Source organism: Podarcis melisellensis (genome assembly GCF_964234715.1).
Source record: "Podarcis melisellensis genome assembly, chromosome: 17".
NCBI classification, from domain to species: domain Eukaryota; kingdom Metazoa; phylum Chordata; class Lepidosauria; order Squamata; family Lacertidae; genus Podarcis; species Podarcis melisellensis.
In genome coordinates this window covers 31,385,626-31,405,858 of record NC_138534.1, presented here as the reverse complement: position 1 = coordinate 31,405,858, position 20,233 = coordinate 31,385,626, and positions in this window count along the sequence as shown.

The window sequence follows — 20,233 nt, the reverse complement described above, 5'->3', positions numbered from 1 at the left end:
TTCTCAAACGCTGAAAACCCGGAAAGAAATGCTTCCATTTTTGAACATTTTTCAGAACCCGAACGTGCGATGCTGCTTCTTCTGAGTGCAGGAAGCTCTTGCAACCAATGGGAAGCTGCGCCTCAGTTTTCGAACGTTTCAGAAGCCGAACAGACTTCTGGAACAGATTCAGTTTGAGAACCAAGGTACCACTGTATAATGAAGGCGTCTGGTGAACCTCCCTGGGGAGAGTATTGCACAAATGGGGAGCCACAGCAGAAAAGGCCTGTTCTCATGTTGGCGCCTTCATGTTTAAAGGTACAGGGTAAAGGGACTCCTGACCATTAGGTCCAGTTGTGACCAACTCTGGGGTTGTGGCGCTCATCTCGCTTTATTGGCCGAGGGAGCCGGTGTACAGCTTCCAGGTCATGTGGCCAGCATGATTAAGCCGCTTCTGGTGAACCAGAGCAGCACACGGAAGCACCGTTTACCTTCCCGCCGGAGCGGTACCTATTTATCTACTTGCACTTTGACATGCTTTTGAACTGCTAGGTTGGCAGGAGCAGGGACCAAGCAATGGGAGCTCACTCCGTTGCGGGGATTCGAACCGCTGACCTTCTGATCAGCAAGTCCTAGGCTCCTAGGTTTAACCCACAGCGCCACCCACGTCCCATTGGTGCAACTCTATGCTCTGTACTAATAGTGAACACATACACCAAACAAAAACCCTATACCATGTTTAAATCATGGTAAATTCAGAAGTTATGTGTAGGAACATAGGAAGATGACTTAGTCTGAGTGAAACCATGGGTCCATATAGCTCAATAATGTCTACACAGGCTGGCAGCATCTCTCCACGTTTCCAGGCAGGGAGCATTTCCAGCCCTGCCAGGAGCTGTTGGAGAGTAAATATGGGACTTCTGCATGCAATGCAGATGCTCTTGCACTGAGCTGCAATGCTAGAATAGGAGCTTTGTTGAATAAACTGTGCTCTAGGCTACAGGGTTCAGCTGCTAATATTTTTCTCATTATATCTTATTAATTTACATTCTATTTTTTTAAAAAAAGAATAACAACTATTCCTTTGTGATGACAACTTATTTTTAACAACAAGGCATGTTATTTTAGCTTCAAGGACCTAATATTTTAATAGGCCCTTCAGTGAACGGTGCAAGAAGCCCAATTTTTCAAATCAACCGTAAATTAATAGCAAATTCCCAGCAGTGCTTAGCAATGTAAGCAAAAGAAATAAGCACCCGAGGTTCTGTACTGCTCCATGGAGATTGCAGTCTAAAGGATAAGCTCACCAGCAAGAGCAATCCTAGGCTCACATTACTGTGGGACGTAAGAAGCCCAGTTGCTACACCTGTTGAACAGCTACTGTATCTTATGGTAATGACCAAAAAGGACACACACACACACACAGACCCCACATTCCTGAAAACACCACTACAATACACCAGTCAGGGAGCCAATGGAGTCACAATAATACAGTGGTACCTCAGGTTAAGAACTTAATTTGTTCTGTTTTTTTTTTTAAAAATTTTTTAATTCAAAGTTATAACAAGACATATTATCCAAAAACATATCCTTATTTCCACCCCCCCATTTTTCCTCCCTCCCCCTCACCCCCAGAACCCCCCCCTTGACTTCCCTCAGTTCCAGTCTTTGGTTTCTCTAATATTGCTATTTTCTGCATGTTACAAAGTTGTATAGCCCAAACTGTTTAGCTGATTATTATCAGTAAAAAAAATTGTGGACGTTTATTCAAAATCTGCCAAGGAGTCCAATTCGCTTTGTTGCGTCTTCAGATACTTTGTGAAAGGTTCCAATTCATCCTTAAAGTCACAGTTATCCTTGTCCCATAGCTTATATGTCAATAAGAACTTAATTTGTTCTGGAGGTCCGTTCTGAACCTGAAATTGTTCTTAACCTGAAGCACCACTTTAGCTAATGGGGCCTCCTGCTGCCGCTGCACCGCCGGAGCACGATTCCTGTTCTCATCCTGAGGTAAAGTTCTTAACTCGAGGTACTATTTCTGGGTTAGCGGAGTCTGTAACCTGAAGCATATGTAACCTGAAGCGTATGTAACCCAAGGTACCACTGTAGTGTGCTTCACTGCTTCAGCACACCTGCAACACCCAGGACCAGGGGCGGAGGAAGGGGTGTGTGGTAAGTGTGATCTGCCCCAGGTGTCACCACTAAGGGGGGGTGACAAAATGCTGGGTGGCACTCACCACGGGGCATGCAATGCGCCTGAGCCACGCGTCTCTCCTGGGAGAGATTCAGTAGCTCTGCACTGCCCAAACAGTACCCCCGCTGCCTCCCCCTCAGTTGTAGGGCGGCTGAGTGGGAGGAGGCAGGCAGACTCCGGAGGCCCCACAGTGCACCTTGCCCCTATGGGCGGCTCACCCTGCTCCTGGGTGCACTGCCCCAGGCGCCTGAGTGGCTTCTGAGCAGAGGCCAGTGCTGTGTAATGGTTAAGAGCAATAGACTCGTAATCTGGTGAACCGGGTTCGCATCTCCGCTGCTCCACATGCAGCTGCTGGGTGACCTTGGGCTAGTCACACTTCTTTTAAGTCTCTCAGCCCCACTCACCTCACAGAGTGTTTGTTGTGGGGGAGGAAAAGGAAAGGAGATTGTTAGCCGCTTTGAGACTCCTTCGGGTAGTGATAAAGCAGGATATCAAATCCAAACTCCTCTTCTTCATCATCCTCCATTGCTGCTCAGGACAACACCCTCACTCCCATCAGCCTCAGTAACTCAGCCAGCAATGACCATGCCTTCAGCAGTCTCGAAGCCAGAGCTTCCCCCCCCAGCTGGAACTCTCCGGAACTCAGTTCCAGCACCTGTCAGGTGGGCGCCATTGTCATTATAAGAGAACGAGGGAGCCGTTCATGGTAAGTTCTGGCACCTCTTTTTCTAGAAAAAGAGCCCTGCCCTAAGCATTCCTAAAAAGCAAGGGTTCAAATTACCTTTCCTTGTCTTTGAGCACAAAACACAAAGAGGGAGAAGGAAGGGGGTGTACAACACAGCACTCATATAACTCTCTGGGCTCTGTTTTGTCCAACTGCTGGTGCGGCTTCTAGACACTGAAAAATTGTGTGCCCTCAGATGAGACATCGCATGAGCCTCTCCAGATTTTATTCCTCCTGACCAAGAGGCACATCCAGGGTAATGACTTCTACAAAGACAAAACAAAAAAAATTCCTTCCAGTAGCACCTTAAAGACCAACTAAGTTAGTTCTTGGTATGAGCTTTCGTGTGCATGCACACGAAAGCTCATACCAAGAACTAACTTAGTTGGTCTTTAAGGTGCTACTGGAAGGATTTTTTTTTTGTTTTGACTATGGCAGACCAACACAGCTACCTATCTGTTTCTACAAAGACAGTGGGTGGACCTGGGGCCCACCTTACCCTCAGATACAGTGAGGCAAAAAATTCTGGGTGTCACAAAAGGGGGAAGCAAATTCTTAAGCTATTTAAATTACTTCAATTATATTTTTATTCCCAGGGAAAATAACTTGTGTGGTTTTCTGTCCCCTCCCATATAACTTGGCCAGTCTTGAGTAACATGCACCTTGACTTGAGAAAGAGGATTCCCTTTTCTGTGTCTTGGGGAAGCCCCACATGGTTTTTTCTGAAGACAGGTAGTTCTTTCCCAGTTTTTATTGAGGACAATCTTATGCACATTCATACATTTACTCTGAAGTGAGGTCCATTGATTCATAGGGAAGTGGCAAGAGGATTGCAACCTTAGCCCTTGGAAGTTTGGAAAAGGCTCTGCTAGTATTTATCTGTGAAACAGAAATACTTAAGGATTATTCCTGCCAAATGTCTTGTGCTTTGAAGGCAGGAGGAGGAGCTCAGAAAGAAGGGTTCTGTGTGTTCCCTCATATGCATGGAAATAATTGAATCCCAAACTGTTCAGTCATCAGAATTTAAATAAACAGAGCTTCATTTATTCATGAGGCCAAAGCTGAAATATAATGTTATTTCTGTCTAGTAATCAAAGTGCAAATATCTTTTAAATCAAATTTAAGATTAATGAACCCTCCAGGAAAAAAAGAACAGTTGTTCTCCAGCACTGAGGGAGAAATAAACACAGATGGAGAATGTGGATTAATTTCTGTGCCAGCCCCTTCCCTGCAACTTCACTTAAATATGTATTGTTGCAGCATTGAGCAAAACAAACTCTTTGGGGCTGGGGAATTTGAAATAATAATAATTTCTTGAGAGGATTAATAATGAATAGGAAATGCATTCTGTAAGCCTAATTGAACTACATGAGAATCATCAAAAGAATCACTATTTTTCATGTTCTGGATGATCAAGGTAGGCTCACACAAGAATTTAAAGTTCTTATAAATGTGACCAATGAATTAAACATGGGGGTGGTGGTTTCTTGGTTTGGTTCAACAGGCTTCTATATGTCATTTCTACCATCACAACAACCCTGTGACCTAACATAGGTAAAGAAAAAAGATTTTCCCAAGCCACTCAGTGGGCATTGTGGTTGAACAGGCATTTGAACTTGGGCTTCTTGCAAGGAGGCTACCATCCTATACTTTCGCTTTAAAGTAAGATGCAATGAATACGGTAGGACTTACTTCTGAGTAGGCACACACAGGATTGGGCAAAATGGACACAGAACTGCGAATGCCATTCATTCATTTGAGAAGTCATTGGAAAAGAAAAATATTCTGATGTAACCTTATCATATTATATTCCTATTTGTACACTGCTGTTCATATAGCTTCCCAAGGCAGTACAGAACATGAGAAATACAGCAATCCATTAAAATAACAATAAAATCTTCTGAAGAGAAAATGCAGCAGCAATCCTGGTCAAATAAATATAATGCCTCTTTTAAGACATCAGCAAAAGCCTAGAAATACAGATAAGTATTCAAAAATCTCTTCCCAGGGAATCTTTGCTGTAGGCAGATCCCATGGCTGATCATATTATTTTTACAGGCATTACATATGGCATTTTGGACTGTAAGTGTGTTTGATCAACTGTATGCCTGCTCATGAAGACCTGGAATGGATACAGGAAGTAGTTCTTTCAGGCTGGTTCTCTTAATGTTGATATCTCCAGTGAAAGCCAGAAAATCCAGCAAGTGAAAATAGAGGATGGGGATAAGTTATAGAACTAGGTATAGGTCAGTTCTCGGTGAGCAGTTGTACATCAGTAGCCTTCAACATGTTAAGACTTGGGAACTACCTTTAGACCAAGCATGCATTTGTGAACCCAGTTAATTAATTTAAAACCACACATTGGTATGGCAATAGTGCTGCTGTTGTGACCCACACCTTAGGGTCAGTTGCGGCCCAGTAATAGGTCCAGGCTCATTAGCTGAAGACCAAAGATGTCCAGGTTGTTGTCATGCACAGCACTATGCCCTCTCAAACACAGAAAGATCACAGAGCTTTGTTTAAGAGTAGCAAAAAACCCAGAGAAGCCATTATTTTTTTTAGAGAGTTCAAGGCTGCAGGATATTGTGGCCTCATTTTCTGTGGTATATAGCAACATTCATTGATTTTTGTCTTGCTACCCTCTCTTGCAAAATGGCTTTGCAGGTTTGTGAAGCATTACACAACCTCTGCAGAACTTATCTGGCCAGGATGATAGTGGACTGGCCATACATATAATATATGTGTACATTTACAATTGTCTGTCCCTCTCCAGCCTCAAGTTGCTGGCTGCTGTTAGTTGCATAAGGTATATCAGCTTATTAGCTGAAGATTCTGTGTTACAGTACTAGCATTTGAGAGCAGGGAGCTGTCCACAGAGCCTATGCAATTGATGGTGCTGAAATGAATCTCTAACAAGCCTAGTGGGATATCATTTCAGATTTGTGGGAAGGGGCTTGGGCAGCTTTGAGGAGACATGTATTTCCAACATGAGTTACAGAGGCTTGGTGCAAATGCTGTGTCTGAAAAATTCAGCATATTTTAGAAATGTGATTATTCAATATTTTCTCTGGACTTTGAGATTTCAAGACGCAAACCCACAACATTGCTTATTTTTGCAACGTTGTGGATGTGAAGTTGGGTGTTTTGATATAATCAAGAGCCATCAGGTTGGAGTAAAACTAATGCAAATCTCCTTTCATTTCAACATTAAAAAAACTCCTGTTGTTTCGTTTGAATTCGTCAACATTTCCTCAGTTACCTTCCAGATTCAGAAGTAATGGTTGTGTGAAGTTACTGAACATCCAAAGTCAGTCTTTGAGGTGATTGTGAGAGATGTCACAGAATGGTGAGACACCTCACCCTTCAGATCTCCCAACTGCTTACAAGGCCCTGTTGTTTGTCTCACCTTGAGGAATAGCTTGTGTTTGTGGACTTCAGTCCCTGGCCTGAGCTGTGGAGAAGACCACCTGGTTCACAGTCTAGCATCATGTTCTTACCATGCTGTAAGCCACCCAAAGTGGATGGGGAAACCCAGCCAGATAGGCAGGCTATAAATAAATAAAACCATTATTAATATTATTATGGGCAACTAGAGTTCTATGGGAAGGTCACATGCAGGACATGGGTGCAATAGCCTTCGCCTACTAGGGATCATCAGTAAGTGGTATACAGAGGCAGACTGTCTCTGATATAGGAGGTAATGTATAGCCATTGTGATTAGAAGCCTTATTGGGCTACTAACAAGCTGCCCTGACCGGTCATAAAAGAAGGATTTCTTCAACATTATAGAAAATCGGCTTGCCTCTGAATCGCTGGGTGGTGTTGGTGTTTGGTTTTGGCTTCCAGCGCTGCTCCCACATTCTGTTTGGGGTATTGTTACAGCCCTGACTGCTGAGATCATTCTGGAGTTTTTCCTTCTTCAGTGCTAATTCCTGTTTCTCACTCTAGTGCAATAATAAATCCATTAGTGCAACAATATAAATTCTCTCTAATGCATCTTTCCCTCTGGGCTTTAGGCTCTAGGCTGACTCATATTGGGAGACCACTTATCAACAACAAGAACAAAAAAATGTTCTCGTCATCCCCCCCCTCCCTCAAAATGAGTACTTTCAACTGAAGCAGAATACACTGGCATTGACCTTGGTTTTTCAGAAATCAGGTTTATCCCCCCTCCCCCCCCGCGCACACACACACACCTGAGTTTTTGTGAATTCTTTGTGAGGCTAAAAACAAGGCAAAAACTCTGGAAAAGCTTCTCATTTGCGCTGATCTCTGAGCTGATGTATTAAATCAGGAGCAGGGAAGCTTTTTTCCTGTCAATAGTCATGTTGTCTCAAGGGGTTAATCTGCTGCTGGTTGCATGGTGGTGGTCAGAGCCAAAAGTGGGCAGGGTTGCCCCTTTCTCTCCCCACTCCCTCTGCTCCCACTTCCACTCTCCTGGCTACCTGCATGAAATTAAGTTGAAGGACCCACAAAATTAGGACAAGGGCTGTAGGCTGCCCACCCCATCTTAAATGAAGATCAACTCCCAGGGGGCTGCCTCTTCCCACTTCAGCCCTGTCATCAGAACTGAGATAACCCACCCCGAGGCCATGCAAGGTGGGAATGTGTTGCTCTCCTGATGTTGGTGGACTCTAACTCCCATCAGCCCCAGCCAGCCAGGGATGATGGGAGTTCTAGTCCCAAAACATCTGGAGGGTCACAAATTGCCTGTCCCTGCTATAGAACAACTCTGCACAGCTCTTATTGGTTTTGGACAGGGTGAGTGTGTTTCAAAAGGACTTTGCAAGCATGTCTCTGAAGGCCTTTGGACAGGCAGTGTGGGCATTCTGTACAGTAAACTCTGTGGGTTGAATATTTGTATTTATATACCTGATGTTTTAGGGTGGAACTATATGCTACAAGGAGAACCTGAGGTCAGGAACCTTGGATTTTCCTTCTAAGGCAAATACAGCTTTGGTGAGGCATAAATAAGGGAGCATTAATTAACTTTTTTCTGTTTTGTTTAGCTTTTAGCCATTGATTTTATGCTGGCTTGGTATTTTAATTGCTGCTGCTAATTATTTTAGTTCTCAGTCTATTTTTTAAAGATACATGTGGTGGTGTCCTGTAAGCCATCTTGTGAGGGTGATGGAGCACATCGCCATGTTCTCACAGTTTGGAAACATACTTTTGTCAAGACAACATCTAGTTAGAGTGAGTTTAGGTTTTCTTTGCTTGTTTTGTTGATATATTTGTATCTTGAGTTTAATCTCGTTATGGTACCTTGAGAGGCAGGGGAGGGAAGGAAGGAAGGAAAGAAAGAAGGTCATTGTGTCCAATTTCATCCCCTGAGAAAAAAATTTCTACAGATCACCACCCCAACAGATAAACTGTGATGCTTGCAAAGGGAATATTCCTTGCCCTGAACCAAAAGAGAAGGATGTAATATAAATCTGTAATAACAAGTACTGCTGTCCTCCAAGTGTGTTATTCTCTTCTTGCTGATCTGTTAAATCTGTTTCACTGCTGAGTATCAGTTGCCGGCTTGGAGGGCACTGTTGGTGAAAAGTATTCGAAGTGCTGACTCAACAAAGCTCTCAGATACTTCAGAAACAGCAGCAGCAGAATCATCATCTAGCCTGGCTCTCATTTTGCCCTTGTTTGAGAAGATCCCTTTCCACCCCATCCCCCCCCCCCGCCCGCCGGAAAGCATTTCCAAATGCAGGAGTGCATATTGATTCCTAGGAAAGTACAAAAGCATTTTGGCGATGTGGGACGCTTTCCATTTGCTGTTCTTTGAGACAAAACTTTCCCAAGGTCAACTTATACTTCTGCTCCACCTCTCTGCGTGTGGAAAGGGCAGTGGCAGAGGGCATACTTTGCATGCAGAAAATCCCAGGTTTAGTCTCATGTAGTTCCAGCTTGATCTCAACAGGATTGGGCAATGCCTCTGCCTAAGATCATGAAGAGCTGGTGGTGGTCAGAGCACGTAGTCCTATTTTAATGGCGCAGCCTGGTACATTGCATTTGATGTGTGACTTCGCACTGTTCTCACATAATAATAATAATAATAATAATAATAATAATAATAATAATAATAATAATATTTTTATTTATACCCCACCCTCCCCAGGGCGGCTAACAACTAATAATAAAAACAAGTTGATTAAAATACAATTTAAAAGATTAAGGTACAACATTAAAACATTAGGGTGCAATTTCTTCATAGGAGGAGAAAGGAAAAAGAAAGAGGGGGAGACAATCAAACTGATTCTAAGCCAAAGGCCAGGTGGAACAACTCTGTCTTACAGGCCCTGTGGAAAGAAATCAGATCCCGCAGGGCCCTGGTCTCATGAGACAGGGCATTCCACCAGGCCGGAGCCAGTGTTGAGAAGGCCCTGGCTCTGGTTGAGGCTAATCTAACTTCCTTAGGGCCCGGGACCTCTAGGGTGTTGCTATATATAGACCTTAAGGTCCTCCGTGGGGCATAATGATGAAACATTGGTAGTGATAGTCCATTGGACTCCTTTTTCAGCATGAGTTGCTTTGAGTAGGAAACCACCCGGTGCCATTCACATTTTTCTGCTGTTTCCCCCAACAATTTCCTTTGTTGTGTGGATAGACGTTTCAGAATAATCTCTGTGTTTGCAATCATAGTTCAGTGGTTCAACTAACACGTAGATAATGGGAAGTATAGGAAGTTTCCATTTCTCAAGCAGAAGATGCAGGGCAAAGGTGCTTTTTCAAGGAAGGGGGAATACTGAGCATCCATACCTGATACTCGGTAAATAAGGGAAATGCCTGCTTATATTTTAAGTGCAATAGTCTTTTGTGCTACCTGTGTGCAAAGCTCAACTCAGCCATGAACTCATCATGGCTGTAATCTTGTTTGTACTTACTTGGTGATATGCTTAGTTGAACCACTTACTTCTGAGTAGGGATGGCTGAATTTGTCAATTTCAGTTTCTCTTCCCCACAGCCCAATCTCATATTCAGTTGGCCCCATTTCTGCATTTGTTTCTGTATTTCTGTTTAATAGTTCTGTATGAAAATCCATACATATTTCACACAATATACACATTTTTGCAAATGATTTTCATAAGGCAATGCATTTCTTTCTTTGCATTTTTCATTAATATGAACGTTTTCATACATTTTTTGGGGGGAGGGTTTGGAGAACTGCATAGCAAAATTCAGAGGCAGGCAAATTTAGCAGAAAAAAATGCTTTCTTCAATGTACTTGTTCAGGAAGTTCAAAACAACACCTTTGTACTTCCTGAACAAAAACATGCTCTCTAAACCAATACTACTTATGAGTAAGCATAAGTACTATTCTGACTGTTGTAAGAATTACCAAAAGTGTTTGTGAGAAGTATTGTTGAGATTTTAAAATGATACACAAATGCTGTATATGTCAATTATTAAATTATTGGGCTATAAGCAACCCAGATTCTGCAATCAGCAAAACGTGCTTGAATAATAGGGAGCCAGAGAGAGCCTTCTCCTCTTTTCCATTGTTACTGGTCTTATTTCATAAATCCTCAACAAAACAATATTAGCTTTAGAATAGCCCCCCCCCCTCAAACATGCAACTCCATGGCTGTAGGACAGCTGACAGAAAGAAGAACAGCCACAACTCACACAAAGTCATCAGTAAAAACTGACATCAGTAACAGAACTGGTAAGTAGAGGTCAAGGTCCAAATTCAACTTCAAGCATTCCCAATTCTAGCACATTGTATCAGACATTAGATAAGGTAATCAAATCCTACCATATGTGAAGGGATCTGATTCTGTATGTCCTTCCAAAAGCAGAGCTTACAGTAGATATCAGTTTCTCTGCAAGTGGGATATGCCATATTGCCTCATCCCAATAAGAGATTTTCTAAATCTTTCCAAATTCTGGCTCTTTGCAGTCAGAAGATGTCCTACAATGCAAACTCTCATTTGCACAATCAAAGAAGATCTAAAGTGCCAGTGAAGTGTTCTGTTAATTATGAAATTACCTAACGGGCTGCTGTTTGAGAAGCTCAACCACAAAGGCCGCTTGGTTGCATCATGGAACGAAGCATATGATTATCTTGGTCCTGACAATTTTGAAATTTTGGGCTATCATCATGAGTTCTGGTATCTACTTCTTTTTATTATTATTTAAATGGTGTGGTGTTTGGTTTTTACTTGGAAAATGAAGTGAACTTTTGTTGAGAGCCAGTGTGGTGTAGTGGTTAAGAGCGGTAGTCATGTAATCTGGGGAACCGGGTTCGCATCTCCGCTCCTCCACATGCAGCTGCTGGGTGACCTTGGGCCAGTCACACTTCTCTGGAGTCTCTCAGCCCCACTCACCTCACAGGGTGTCTGTTGTGGGGGAGGAAGGGAAAGGAGAATGTTAGCCGCTTTGAGACTCCTTAAAGGGAGTAAAAGGCGGGATATCAAATCCAAACTACTCCTCCTCTTCCTCCTCCTCCTCCTCCTCCTCCTCCTCCTCCTCCTCCTCCTCTTCTTCTTCTCCTTCTCCTCCTCCTCCTCCTCCTCCTCCTCCTCCTTCTTCTTTATTATGCTAGCACTTTACAATCTGGCTTCTTCAGTGCTTGAAGAATGAGGGGCAAAAGGCCTTTGGGGAAATCTGCCTGTTCCTCTATGTAAATATCTCTGCTGGATTTTAGTCACATCTAGTCCTCCTGTAACTACCTAAGACAATAACTAAGAGAGCCACTATAAACTGCAATAGAGCTACCTCACTTTGCCCTCCCATAATTCAAGCACTGCCTGCAATGTGCAGCCCCAGGAATACTGGTGTTTTAGCACTTGCATATAATTTGATGGGTGTGTGTGTGTGTGTGTGTGTTAAAGACCAACATGCCAGATCATTTCTTTGTGTAAGCTCTGTGTCCTCTAGAACAACCACCACAGTTCCCTGCAATGTGGCAGGGAGGTTCCATGGAACACAGGTGAATGCGGAACGAGTTTTCTGCAGGTAAAAAACAACAACACCTTGGATATATAATTGCACACGGCTAGAGAAAATGAAAGCATGTGACGTTTCGTTTTCTAGATTTCAGATGGTAGTGCAATGTGAGGGCAATGAAGGATAATGTTAGACACTTGTAACTAACATTCAGGAGGTGAAATACTCTCCTTTTCTTTTTAGTAGTATAGGCAGCAGGGAGAGCACAGAAAGCTGCTGTGAATATCGTACAACCCTGGAATATCAGAGTTCTAAGATCCACGGGGAGTCTGCATAAATAGAGTAAGCTTCCTCCTTCAGAAAGCTGACCTCCAGCTCATGGACAGTGGATTAGTGGTTAAGAGCAGTGGACTCATAATCTGGTGAACCGGGTTTGATTCCCCGCTCCTCCACATGCAGCTGCTGGGTGACCTTGGGCTAGTCACACTCCTTTGAAGTCTCTCAGCCTCACTCACCTCACAGAGTGTTTGTTGTGGGGGTGGAAGGGAAAAGGAGAATGTTAGCCACTTTGAGACTCCTTAGGGTAGTGATAAAGCGGGATAGCAAATCCAAACTCTTCTTCTATGCATTTTCAAGTAAATATAATAATAATAATAATAATAATAATAATAATAATAATAATAATAATAATAATTTTTTATTTATACCCCACCCATCTGGCTGGGCCTCCCCAGCCACTCTGGGCGGCTTCCATAAAAACCAAAAATACAGTAGAATCACACGTTAAAAACTTCCCTGAACAGGGCTGCCTTAAGATGTCTTCTGAATGTCAGGTAGTTGTTTATTGCTTTGACATCTGCTGGAAGGGCGTTCCACAGGGTGGGCGCCACTACCGAGAAGGCCCTCTGCCTGGTTCCCTGTAGCTCTGGCACATGGCTCTTTTGAGACAAAAGGCTGTGACCCAGGAGGACATCTTCTGGAGAACTGACTCAGGGCTCTTCCAAAACTCCATTTGTCCCCATGCCTAGAAAGGTTGGATCTGAGAGGTTTTCCGCTTTTTCCTGCTTTCCACACATGGATTGCCACACCACTTTCCCAGGGCAACCTGTTTACTGCTGAATCAAAACAAAGGTCAGTCCACAGAAAACCTGATTGATGTTTGTTCCGATTCAGCAGTGAAGTGACCAGGCAAATGAAAAACCACCTCATAGAAAACGTGGAACAAGTGGAAGTGTGGACCCAGCCCTCAGAGGTGTGGCCTGGCTGAAGACTCTTTAGTTACTACTCTGTGCAGGCTCCCAGGCTTCCTCAAGAAGGAACTTAGTTTTATCTTTAACTTGACTTGCAGGCAGTTCATGTACAAACAGCAGAAGACAGGGGCAGTGACAAAAATTGCGAGGGAATCTCTCCCCACCCCCATGGTCCTCCTTCAAATATTTCCTTAGTATGCATTTGGCATGTCTGGTTAGGTCATGTGTAGCTTTGCCATTCAAAACCAACTGTTCAAAAATTCCACTGGGCGTGCTGAAGATTTTGGACTTAAATATCTCATAAGTATAAGGGACGTGAGTGGCGCTGTGGGTTAAACCACAGAGCCTAGGACTTGCCAATCAGAAGGTCGGCTGTTCGAATCCCCGCGACGGGGTGAGCTCCCGTTGCTCAGTCCCTGCTCCTGCCAACCTAGCAGTTCGAAAGCACGTCAAAGTGCAAGTAGATAAATAGGTACCACTCTGGTGGGAAGGTAAACGGCGTTTCCGTGCACTGCTCTGGTTCACCAGAAGCAGCTTAGTCATGCTGGCCACATGACCCGGAAGCTGTACGCTGGCTCCCTTGGCCAATGAAGCGAGATGAGCGCCGCAACCCCAGAGTCGGTCATGACTGGACCTAAAGGTCAGGGGTCCCTTTACCTTTACCTATCTTATAAGTAGCTCTTTAACTTTAGCTAGCTTTAGCTCTTGTTGGATAAGCTCAGCATCTCAACAAATTAAAGCAACAACAACTTTACAGGCTGGCCAACCTTTTCTTTATATCCCAGAGTTGCATATCTGATGCTAGTCATACCCAGGGTAGACCTACTGGAGTCAAAAGACACAGCTAACTTACAGCCATTAACTTTAATGGGTCTTTTCTGAGTAGAACTTAGTTGGACACCTTCCTCCTGCCTTTAAGTAGCAAAGGTACAGAGCTGTTAAGCTGCTGAGCATTTTTTCAGCTCTCATTCATTTCAGTGGGAGAGGCCACTGTTGAAATGAACAAGACTTTAAAAGGTGCCTGTCTCTTGTTACACAACGCCCTTAATATTTTACATTGGAGTTGTGAAAATAAAAATGATGCTCAATCTGTATTTCCTTCCTGAAGTCTTTCAAGAGTAAAAAAAAAAGAAAAGAAAAAAGAGCCTTTCTAGCATCTGTGTAGTACAGTATCTGTGTTTGGAGTCTAGTAACTGTGAAACAGTTGTTAGCTGCTGTACCCTAGGGCAGTGGTTGCAAATGTAAGTGAAAAATGACAACCTGGTTAAGTGATACGGACTTGTATTTGTGTTTTGGTTAATTACCGAGTCTTTCTAGACAGGGATCTCTGTTCCGTAGAGAATGTAGATAGAAGGTACATGCAGGCGATAAGCACGGTGTCTTTGTTGTCATTGTTGCTCACCAGCGTGGTAGAGCATGACAGCGTACATTTGATGCGGGCTCCCAGATTGCTAGTTACTCACTCACCTGGGGCAAATAGCCATCTGTTGTGGCATAGCACCCGCGTGGCACATGAACAAGCAGTGTTGCCGCCTGCACATTCAGATCATGGTGAGAAAGTGGAGCGGAGGGATGGCGGAGCACGCCTGGGACTCAGCTACATTAGTCAAAAAAACCCCCCAGCGTTTTAAATGTGTTATAAACATGCAACACCAGATGGCGCTGTAGAGCACAAAACTTTTCTATGCGATTTTATATAGTGGTTTTTTCCTTTTGTTATGACAATTTAATTTAAGACTTATTTATAGCACCCCCCCCCCGGTGTGTCTTTCTACCCCTGGTGAACTTACTGGCAACCCCAATGTGAAGGGAACCAATACAGCAAGGAACAAAATGGTCAGCCACTTTGACAGAGGAACAATGGACTAGGCCAGCAGTGGAATCATGTTAATGTTTTAAAGGACCTGGCTTTTTTTAAAAAAAAAGGAAAAAAGGATGGTGCAATTCTCTTCCTCTGAAACATCCCTACGCCTGTAGTCTGCAGTGGTACCCAGACCAAGAATAAGAAACCTGTTGTTTGTGTAGAGGAGGATGTGTATCTAACAGCAGAAAGTGCTACGTAATAGCTAGCTCCTCAGTTGATTTAAAATGATACTGACAGAAGCCACTAATGAGACCTAATTAGTGTATATAATGAAAAAGATTAATTGTGGTCGGATGAGCAATGACAGGGGGAGAATAACACATAAGTCTGAGCTGTGAAAAAAAAAGCAGATTGAAATACAGTTAGGTTTCTTAAATGTATTTAAAACTGGCACAGGCTGATTCCTCAGATATTAAATTGGGTAGCGGACTTTTATTGGTTTTATATTGGTAGATAAATCAAATGTTTTAATCAGCAGCAGTCAAGTTTAGTTACTGAGTCTGTGAGAGTGGAACGAAGCACCATAGGATATGTGGGTCTGCTGCTGAGAACAGCATCCCATATCTTGTGCTGCCCCTCTCATCTCCATTGTACCGACTAGCAAAGCTCACACTTGGTGGTGACTTCATCCCCCGTTCCCCCTCTCCAGTCCATTGGCTGTGAGTCCTCCACTGTCCCCTTCTCCACATTGCTGGCTGCAGTTGGTGAGGAAATTCCCAGCACGATGAATGGCTTGTCCACATCTCCCATTTGCGATGCTGCTTTCCCCCAGGGAAATCCGATCTTTGGCGCTGAATCAGAACAAATGGCCACCAGGTGTTCTGTGGATTGCTGTTTGTTCTATTCTTCTATGTTGCTAAAGGCTGATCGCCGAAGAATTGATGCTTTTGTATTATGGTGCTGGAGGAGATTCTTGAGAGTCCCATGGACTGCAAGAAGACCAAACCTATCCATTTTGTGGGGATGGCTGAATAGTGGCTGGACAAATCCTGAAGCTGAGACTCCAATACTTTGGCCACCTCATGAGAAGATAAGACTCCCTGGAAAAGACCCTGATGTTGGGAAAGATGGAGGGCACAAGGAGAAGGGGACGACAGAGGACAAGATGGTTGGATAGTGTTCTCAAAGCTACCAGCATGAGTCTGACTAAACTGCGGGAGGCAGTGGAAGACAGGAGTGCCTGGCGTGCTCTGGTCCATGGGGTCACAAAGAGTCGGACACGACTAAACAACTAAACAACAACAACAACAACAACAAGTGGGAATTCACTAGCCATTACAGGGATGGGGATGAAGAGAACCAAAGACAAGGGTGCAATTTCAAGAGGCAGGCAGTCCTGGTTCTTCAGCAGTATCTCTTTCTGCAAGAGTCAATGGTGCATTTCCCGAGCAATGTCCAAAGCCAAGACCTGAGAGCAGGACTTTTGGTCCTACTAATGCTGGTGAACTACAATTCCTACCACCCTTTACCATTGGCCATGCCATGCTGGCTGGGGCTGGTGGGAAGATCTGGAAATGCCCTCTCTCTCTTGAAATATTTATATGCCTTTTGCCATGTAACACATAGCCAGGTGCTGTGCAAAATGAAAGCAATGTCAGTAAACAGCATAGTAAAAACAGAAAAACGTAACAGAAAATATTTATCCTGTTTGCTGCAGACAATGACATTATTGACATTTCTGCTGCAAAATAATGTTCATTTTATTTTACTGAGGAAGGATCCAGGTCCTTACTGGAAATGTTTAGTGTTGCTAAAGTGAATTGCAATTCAGCTTTTGTTGGTCTGGTTCACGGAGGCTGCGATCCCACATACCCTCACCTAGGAGTAAGACCCATTGGACTGAGTGAACACATCTGGTTGCACTATGCCTGTCATTTTACTACAGCCATCTTACCTCTTTATGCTTTCGCCCTAATCACAGTGATCTTCCACACTCACATGCCCCAGCTGGATAAGGAAACAGAAGGGGCTTTTGACTGCTGTTCACCTCTTCCTCTCCTCCTCCAACCCAGCTGCCAGGGCTGCAGAAGCCTATTAGAAAACTAGAGATAACACTAACCAACCAGAAAGAGAAGCAAAACCACTTGCCTTATTCTGTAGAGATTGCAAAGGGTAGAGTATTATTGTTTTGTTTTCTGTTTTGTGGGGATGGCTGAATAGTGGCTGGACAGATCCTGAAGCTGAGACTCCAATACTTTGGCCACCTCATGAGAAGAGAAGACTCCCTGGAAAAGACCCTGATGTTGGGAAAGATGGAGGGCACAAGGAGAAGGGGATGACAGAGGACAAGATGGTTGGACAGTGTTTTCGCAGCTAGCAGCATGAGTTTGACCAAACAACAACAACAAATTTATCTACCTATCTATCTAATTATGAATGGAATATTGGAAGAGGGAGTTCTCTAGTGCAGTGTTCTTCAAACTTGAGTTCCCATATATTGCTGGTTTATCCGTCTCACCATCCCACACCATTGGCTAAGCTGGCTGGGGATGATGGGGGGGGGGTTGTAGGGCAACAACATCCAGAGACCCAGAACAACAATGATCTAGAGCAGAGGCTTTCAACCTTTTTGAGTCCACGGCTCCCTTGACCAACTACATTCTTTCTGCGGCACCCCTGTGGGGCTCAGGAGCCCAGTTATGTCACCCCTTGCTTGCAGAGCCGGCAGCCTCTCACCCTTTTTCAAACACCCTCCTTTGTGGAGTGTTCCCTCAGCCTCCTCTCCTCTCTTTGGGAGTCCTCCAGGAAGTCCCTGCTGCCACCCCAGGTCTCTGAGCCACCACAGCTCCTAGCAACCATCATCCCTGGCCAGCCCCAGAGGCACTACAGTGGTACCTCGGGTTACATACGCTTCAGGTTACAGACTCCGCTAATCCAGAAATATTACCTAGGGTTAAGAACTTTGCTTCAGGATGAGAACAGAAATCGTGCAGCAGCGGCGCAGTGGCAGCGGGAAGCCCCATTAGCTAAAGTGGTGGTTCAGGTTAAGAACAGTTTCAGGTTAAGAACAGACCTCCAGAATGAATTAAGTTCTTAACCTGAGTTACCACTGTATTTGCCTGGCGAACTTGTAGCCAGGGCTGCTGCAACAAAATGCTGTGCAAGCCTTTGGGAAGCAGAGATGCGAGAGGACATCAAAGGAGACAGGGAAGGAAAGAGTGACAGCACCCCTGACCGTCATTTAAGGCACCCCAGGGTGTCACGGCACACTGGTTGATAACCACTGACGTAGAGGAATGAGGAGATGCTTTGAAATAACCAGCCTTCAGCTGCAGACCACTGAGATCCAATGCTGTTTTACTTTCCCACAAGGCTTTGCAATCTTTCCCGTCACTGAAGAGCTTTAATCCAAACCTTCATCTCTCTCAGTTCACTGAGAGCTGGCTGATAATGTACCCTTGTCACCTTCTCTCCCACATTTGTATCTTTTTTGGGTCCCAAATTGACTCTTATTTTAGATCATCAGTAACTGCTATTTATACACCTTCCTTTCTGTTAAGGAGAACTTCTCTGCACAGCTACCGATACAAGGAACATCAAACAGTAGATGTAATAGCAGAGAAGCATGACTAATCTACACTTTCAAAGGTGGCATTTTTCATGGTATTGACCTTATGATTAGCATTATTTTACTAGCAAATTGCCCATCATGGTGAAAGGACAGTTTTCCAAGAGGTCTTGTTGAGTACATGCAAGAGGGCCAGGTTGGATAACCACTAGCACATTGCCAAAAAAGAAGAGCACACAATTTGCATATGCTAATAGATAAATATGGATGCCTAGAAGTTAGTCACAATTACTAGAATTTAAATACAAATACGACACATCTCACCATAAGGGGAAGACATCAGGTGACTTGTGTGCCTACTCAGTCTGCTGACCAGATTCTGCTACCTGTTGATGGACAACCTCAAAGCCCCTTCTCTCCGTTGGTACAGTTATTTATCTTTAAAGTGGACTGCCTTTCAAACAGAGGAGTCCTTCAAACAGGGGGCTGCCTTCTCTAAAGGCATTTGAGGGGGTCACTTACATGATGTTGCAATGTCCTGGCCTCATGTGCGTGACCTCAGGACACCGGGAGGAGCCAGGGGTGGAGCCGAATGTGGTGGCTGTGTGGGTTAATGGTTAGCGGCTCCTCCTCTACCTTCTTTTGGTGGTGCCACTGGTGGGAGGCTGCTTCCACCTCCTTCTCCTCCATGGCAGGAGGAGAAGGAGGAGGAGAAGGAGTCAGCTGCTGGAACCATGCCATGCTCAACTCCACTCTTGGCTCTGCGCTTTGCCACCGCACTTTTAGGACATTGGGGAGGCCTGGCCTTACCCCCAAAATATGGGGGGGAAGGGCTCAGTCCCTGGGAGCCGATGGCCCTGACAGGCACAGTGGTACAGGAGACAAGTGCCTGAAAAGAGCTTTGGCCTCTCCTCTTGTCCTTTACAGTACAGTGGTACCTCAGGTTACAGACACTTCAGGTTACACACTCCGTTAACCCAGAAATAGTACCTTGGGTTAAGAACATTACTTCAGGATGAGAACAGAAATTGCACGGCGGCGGCACAATGGCAGTGGGAGGCCCCATTAGCTAAAGGGGTACTTCAGGTTAAGAACAATTTCAGGTTAAGAACAGACCTCCGGAACGAATTAAGTTCTTAACCCGAGGTACCACTGTATTTCCAAAGGAGATTGTTTCCAGTCTTTATTTGTATTCTGGTTGTGGCTCATCCAACCATAGCTGTGAAAGCTGAAGCCAAATCATAATTTGTGTTCATGTGCAAGGACATCTGGTCAAGAGAGTGAACATTTTATCTTTTTGAGGGGTGGGGGATGCTCAACTTTGAAGCCCATTTGACACGAGACACAAATGAGACGGAGCTCTCTTTTCACTTGATGAAAGAGATGCACTGATCCAGCAACTTGTTTACTTTTGCTTTGTAGTTTTATCGCAGGGGAGGCAAAAAGAAGCAAACCGGTGTGCTCGCCACGTTCATTTCAAAGCTTCGAAGCTTTGAAAGTGCATACAATATATCTGTTCTGTGTTGGAACAACTATCTGGTTTTATATAGAAGCTAGAAATAAAAGAAACCTGCATTATTAAGTTAAATAAAAAGCTTTATGGCTTTAATGTGGCCAGCTTCTATATACTTGGGAGCGGGTGGTGCTGTGGTCTAATCCACTGGGCGTCTTGGGCTTGCTGATCGGAAGGTCGGCAGTTCAAATCCCCGCGACGGGGTGAGCTCCCGTTGCCCTGTCCCAGCTCCTGCCAACCTAGCAGTTCGAAAGCATGTCAAAGTGCAAGTAGATAAGTAGGTACCACTCCGGTGGGAAGGTAAATGGCATTTCT